Source organism: Phyllobates terribilis, unplaced genomic scaffold, assembly GCF_046119375.1.
Source record: "Phyllobates terribilis strain yellow unplaced genomic scaffold, ASM4611937v1 Scaffold_4__5_contigs__length_816908805, whole genome shotgun sequence".
Classification (NCBI taxonomy): domain Eukaryota; kingdom Metazoa; phylum Chordata; class Amphibia; order Anura; family Dendrobatidae; genus Phyllobates; species Phyllobates terribilis.
In genome coordinates this window covers 112311078-112317779 of record NW_027362764.1, presented here as the reverse complement: position 1 = coordinate 112317779, position 6702 = coordinate 112311078, and the positions used below count along the sequence as shown (strand labels likewise).

Here is a 6702-nt window from a genome sequence, read left to right as displayed (position 1 = left end):
ATTCACTGAAAAGGATATTGATTCCAAATACATAGCCAAAAAAAGGCCATGCTTACCAATACATGGCTACAATGTGAATCCATGACAGGCCATTTTAAACACACGGGTATAACTCCCTCTTCATTTACTAATAGTCGCAAAATTGGTTCAAATAGTAAATTTGCAGTAGGTGACTTCACGAAACATAGCCTCCGAGTAATGGCAGCAAATGAACAAATATGAAAGTCTCTGAGTGATAACTAAAGGAACTTCTTTAAAAAGGGACTGTAAACAACCTCCACAAAATGACGACGAGACTCCCTATGATCTAGGCAACATTCTCAAACAGTTACCAGTCCTGGAAGTGTCTTCTCTCAGGGCCATGTGCTGACTCTAATATCAGATTCTAATATTTATCTGCTGTGTCATAATAGAATTTGAACATTTAACTGGAACAACACAGTCTGACATTTATGTTAGTTGTGTTGTCGGTACACCAGGTGCTTTCCGAATGCAGTTGGGTTTTCCTGCTACCTCTGTCTTGTCTTGCTCGCTTGTCTTTCTGTACATTCACCCAAGGAACATGCAGTATATCCTCTCTGCCACATGTTAAGCTGTAGCTAGGCTTTCCATCACCAGGGTAAAATCTTTCAGTGTAGTGCCCCCGCCATGTTTCTATGTAAAAGTGGCTTGGTTCCATTTAAAAGTGGTTGTTTTCCACAGCTACACAAAGAGAAGATATCTTATTCAGCACTAAATGTGAATGGGGAGACTTTCTGACTTCTCTCTGGTTTCGATCTCACTCGGTCACTTCTCCTTCTTCCTTGGAATCTGCAACTGGAAAAGTGCTGTCATTGTCAGTTTTCTTTCTTCTGCTATGACAATGATGCACGCTGACTACACGCAGGGTCAGGGTGCCTTTCTGCTGTATTATTCTCCTTCAGCTCTAATGTACTTCTTTCTCTGTTCCAAAAGCACAATTGCAGCATTTACAAGGCTGATAGGGCGTATTTTCTCCGTCTTCTCTTCACTTGTGCTCCGATTCTTTCATGCGAGAATTGGATCACACAAAAATGAGCCTCGCATCAAACTCTGACAGAGTTTGATCTGAGTGACATTAGCATAATAGGCCACAGTCTCTTGCATGAGAGAATCGATGTCCGTGTGACCCCGGCCTAAGAAAGACAAAAACTCGCTTTTACTTTCTGAAATATTCAGGTTTATTAACCTTTTGGATTGATCACTGCTCTCTAGTTATTCAATAATAAAATTAATCATCAAAAATACAAATTGCATAATAATTATGCACACAGTATACTTGCGGCCTTGCTCTATACAAATGTATGGAAGCAGCCAGGAGTATGTACAACTCATACATACCCTCCAATCCTGGCCCTGAAACCGGCAAATCCCCGCAGCGCACAGTGGCTGCGCTGGGGGGGATTCATAAGTCTGCAGTCACACAGAGTGACTGCAGACTGATCGATTTGGACCGGACAACCCCTTTAAGCATTGTTTAATTAGGCCAAATTTATCAAAGGGGCTGATGGTGTTTGAAGAAATCTGGTGCACCTTTATTCCTTGTGCTCTAAGTTTACATCATCTATTAACTGTCTTACTTTGCTTTACTAAAGTATGCTAAATTGTGGTGCAATTTTGGTACATGAGCACGCATTCTCCACCTTCTTCCCATTTGGTCCTGCACTTTTGTTGGGCATGTTGAAAAATGCTTTTAAAACACATAAGCAAGGCATGCAAGTTTCATTTCTAATGCATGTATATTACTTTCTGTATTTTAACGCGTGTAATTCTTAACTTTCAGTTTGGAGATAATGATATGCTCGCGCTTCAGGGCGGCCTGTGGGGGGGCACTCTATCTGGTGCTCTGCTTGCATATTCATCTGTATGCTCTTATGACGGCTCCCTGTGTCTTCACTGACCAGACTCCTATTTTACATAATGCATCTAGTAGTGCGGGGCTAGGTAAAATAAGAGGCAGGTCAGTGAAGGCACAGTGAGCTGTTATAAGAGCATACAGATGAATAAGTAATCAGAGCACCAGATAGAGCGCCCCCCACAGGCCGCCCCGAAGCACGAGCATATCATTATCTCCAAACTGAAGGTAAAGATTACACAACAACCACAGGACGGATTTCATCAACCAAGGTATCATTTTAATCAATGTAATGTCGCCCACCTGACAGTGTATGTAGTTTACTGAGCACAATCCTGCTGACAGGTGCGCTTTAAAGCAAGTACGTGTAATATCACATCTGTTCTATGCAGTTAGCACAAACGACCATACTGATTCCAGAACATTAGTCATTTTAAGAGAACGGGGAAGCATAAGGCTAAGTGCCCACGATACAGAAATGCTGCGGAGCGTTTCTGCATCTCCCTGGCAGAAAAAAACGCAAGTGCTTGACAACTTGGTCACACTATATAAATCCATGCAACCGGCATGGATTTATATAGTGTAACCAAGTTACGATGCTGCAAATGCAGCATCAATAGTAAAAAAAATAAAATAAAAATGGTGAAAAAAAAAAAAAAAAAAACATTATACTCACCTTCCGATGGCCCCTGGTCTCCCTCTCTATCGGCTCGCGGTGGTGTAAAAGGACCTTCCATGACGTCATTTAGTCATGTGACAGGTCATGCGACCGCTGACGTCAGCGGTCTCGTGACCTGTCGCATGACTAAATGACGTCATGGAAGGTCCTTTTACCACCGTGAGCAGCCGAAGAGCCAGCAGCACCACCAGGAGCAGACAGTGGGCTATCAGAAGGTGAGTATATGTTTATTTTAATTCTTTTTTAACTACAGGTACTATGGTACCTGGGTCTGGAGGAGCGTCTCCTCTTCTCCAGACCCGGGTACCATCCGCGCATTGAACCGCATAATATCCGCATGTGCACGTGTAGTCATGCGGATGTTATGCGGACCAATGCAAGTCAATGGCAGCTAAAACGCCACGATTCCGCAAAATTAATGGTAGTGCTGTGGATTTTTCAGCAACGATAATCCGCAGCGGAAATTTCCACAGCATGTACACAGCACATGCGGATTATCAATGGGGAACATTACAGACCTTCTACCAAGCATCTCTTAAGCGTTTCCGCGGCGGAACTGCCGCTGCGGAAATGCTTAAAAAACGCATAGTGGGCAGCCAGCCTAAGGCGGGACCTACATGTCGCTTAACACTCAAATCGCAGTGTCACATTGTGACATTGTATCTAATGATCTCCTCTGGTGTCACATTGCGACCAGCGACCTCCTGCAACACATTTGCAAATGTGTTGGATTCTCTGTTACAAGTTGCACGCAACTCACTTGCCATAGATTTCAATACAAATCAAATGTGAGTGCAACTTGTGTGCGACTTTTCTGCAATTTGGCATTTTTTTACAGCTCTAAAATAGACGTGCAACAGCAAGTTGCACAGATGTGTTTGTTTGCGTGACACGTCACTATGTAGCCCCAGCCTTATAGTAATAGAAAGTGGAGGAAAGCTCTTCCAGATGGGATCCAGAAACAACTGCAAGCCACTGGAGGAGCAATATGCTAAACTTAAGGAGTCCCAAGTGGGGCCGTGTTTAAATTCCGATACTGTGTGAGAAGAATATGAATAAAGAGAAAATTTCAGCTCATCCCTGAGATGTAATCCCAGTCTGGCAGGGAGCACGGAGTCCTCGCTGCTGCACAGCGCCTGGATCAATGAGGAAGTGAAGAAGAGAAGAATACAATGATGGTACTGTTTATATAGGGGCACTGTTAGGCTTTCTTTTCAACGGCGCCACTTTCCATGCATAACCGAAACTGTGCTGTAGTGCTGGATCCGATGCATAATGGACTCCAACTGACATAGGGCCCCATACAAAAGAGATACTCAGTGGCTGAATGATGGTTCTAGCCAACAGTTCTGGTCTCCCGACTCCTCCATACTTAGGAAAGCTTGTTTATATATACGCCAAATTGCTCAAAGTGGCTGATGCTGTTTGACAAATTTGGTGCCCCTTTCCACCTTCAAATCCAAGTTTACATCTCTTTGTTAACTTAAACTTGGTTTACACAAACCAACCGGCAGCACAATACGACAACAGGTCGGTAAACTTTTACTGATTGGCGGTTGTTAAAAGGCCCATTTAAGTATGCAGACCAAAGTAAATGATGAGCACCCTTTGCTCCACAAAAGTATTCTAAATTGTGGTGCAATTTCGGTACACGGGCACCCATTCTCCGCTTTATTCCCAATAGGCTCTGTGCCCATGCTGATGCTATCGAAAGGCGCTTTTAAAAAATAATAAATGTGGAGCAAGGCATGTAAGTTTCAGAGTGCATGAAGCCAAAATTCTGGAGTGTTCAGTCAGCCTGATGTGATTGACTACGGACCCTTCTGTTCCTTTTAGGCTATTTTCACACATGTTGTGTTTTTTTTACGTTAGAAATCTGATGCAAATTTTTCTCTGGCAGGAAACCAGCTGCGTCAAAAAGGCAGGTTTTGTTGTGTTTTTGAAGTGTTTTTTTTCACTGTCCTTCTGTCTCTATTTATGCATGTACATAAAGTTCTGTGAGAAAAAAGAACTCCATTCTATTTTGCCATCAAAAACGCTGAAAAAACGCAGGTGCGTTTTTTGCTGCGTTTTTTTTCACCACCCATTACTTCCTATGGGTGAAAAAACGCTGAAAGAAGTGACATGCTCGATTTTCCAAAAACCCAACCAAGGCACAAAATATGCAGCAAATAAAAAAACAAGATGTGTGAACAAAGAATTCTGGATTCTCATAGACTTTGCTGGTACTGCAAAACGCAGCTGAGAATTTACATAAGAATCTGCAGCAAAATATGCTGAAAAACCATGATGTGTGAACATAGCCTTAAACATTAAAGAGTTTGTCCACTACTTTTACATTGATGGCCCATCCTTAGGATAGGTCATCCATGTCTGATCGGCCAGGTTCTGACATCTGGCACCTCCATCAATCAGTTGATATTGGTGTCGGCAGCCGGAAGTATTGATCAGACATTGATGATGGATGGACCATCAATGTAAAAGTAGTGGACAACCTCTTTAAAACCCTGTGTTCTCTACGACAGAGCAGCTGCCTGATCCGGATTATGTCGCCAAGAATAAAAGGTCAAAAAGTCAGAAAACGGTCAAGCTAGATCCTTGTATCCCCCCGACAGTGTCAGGGGGCCCGCATAACACAGCAATAATGTGGCCTCTATAATGGGGTCTGTGAGGGTCCCGCTGAGGCACCCGTCATTCTGTGGTAAAGAATAGCATCATATTGTCTGTCAAATGTGAGAATGTTTGCGATGGAGCTTGTGAGTAGATGTGAAAGGAGCCTTAGTAGAAGCACAGGGGTGCAAAGATTAGGATCGCACGGATGTCACAAGTGCTGTTAAAAAAGGAGCAAAACCCTATAATGGAGTCCATTTAGTTTCCAAATGGGTTGGAGCGCAATATGGCTTACGCCCTTCTGACACAGAGATGGGGGTCCTGAATTGGGACCTCCCTGCTATGATGAGATGGAGGTCCAGAATTGGGACCCCCTGCTATATGTATAGTCATAGGAGCGAACATATCATTAGGACCCGAGAGGGAAAGGGAACCCAATTCCACCTCCAAACCAGGAAGCATTCCTGTCATAGACATAACTATTGGTCAGCACAGCGCCCACAGTGTTCTTGCGCAGGGGCCCTGTTACGTCTCTGTGGGCCCCTGCAGAGACAGAGGTCTGCGGCTCCCAGTCATAGCCCAGCACTGCCAGAACCGCAGTTGCCCGCAGCAACCAATCAGACTGCAGTTAACATTTCAGGAGCAGAGTAAGCCATGAAAGCCTTGATCTGATTGGTTGTCTCTTTTCTACATGCCAAGGTCATATCCCGACAGGCGCCATATTCCCACATTATCGCGCACTATACGACACAGAACATATCTAAGCATCCCCTAGGTCAGAACACCACGACCCCCGCCGCCGCAGCAGCACCAGCTCCGAGGCATTCCAGAGATTTCCACTCCCGTCACCGGGGGCAACAGTGGGACCGGAAGTGACGTTCTGGCAAAACTCGCGTTAGTAACGCACACTTCCGACAAAGAGCTGTTAACTACGTCTGAGGCAGCGGACACCGGCGGCGAGACGAGGCTGAGGTGATTGGCATAGGCGGAGGTGAGACGTGCTCCGGGGGTGTGGGGGAGGGCAGCACCGGAGACATGGCGGCTGGCAGAGGGGGGAGGGGGAAGGACAATGCCGGCAGTGTGCACAGAGCTCCGCGTCCTGCCCCGGGTCTGCGCATGTCACGGCTGCCCTGGGGATTACACAGCCTGTGTCTGGGCTGTTTTTAGTCGGTGTGGTACTACAAGTCCCAGCGTGCGGGTGGCTATTGTCATCCGGTATCCGGCGCCGGGGCCTCATCCCTCGTCCTGTGTAACCCGGTGATTGCTGAGGCCGATGTGCCCCGGTGTGTGGGCGTCGAGACCCCCTGTCCTGCCGCCATGCGGGGTCTGCACCTAATCGTGTGGGGGCTTGTGCATATGTTTGCAGAACGCCCATATTACCCCCCCATATTCTCCTCCTTCATGGCGACCATTCTTTGTACTCGGCCTCCAGCAATAAAGGGATTGTCCTGTCTAAGGTGACATGTCTGCAGTGCTCTGTGACTCTGTAATGACAGCCCCTTTAAGGTGCAGTCCCATGTGACCGCCCTGGCCTGACAAT

The 6702-nt window shown here is 45.7% G+C and overlaps 1 protein-coding gene across 3 annotated transcripts in view; it reads left to right on the top strand.

Annotated features, from left to right (window-relative positions):
- Positions 1–5886: 5886 nt before the first annotated feature.
- DNAJB6 (DnaJ heat shock protein family (Hsp40) member B6) overlaps positions 5887–6702 on the top strand; it is a 115464-nt gene continuing 114648 nt past the window's right edge. Inside the window, exon 1 of one of the 3 annotated variants that reach the window (XM_073677687.1) lies at positions 5887–6153. The gene's annotated coding sequence lies outside the window, so the exon portion shown is untranslated. The remainder of the gene's footprint in view (positions 6154–6702) is intronic. The other 2 variants (XM_073677686.1, XM_073677685.1) reach the window with 2 other exon arrangements.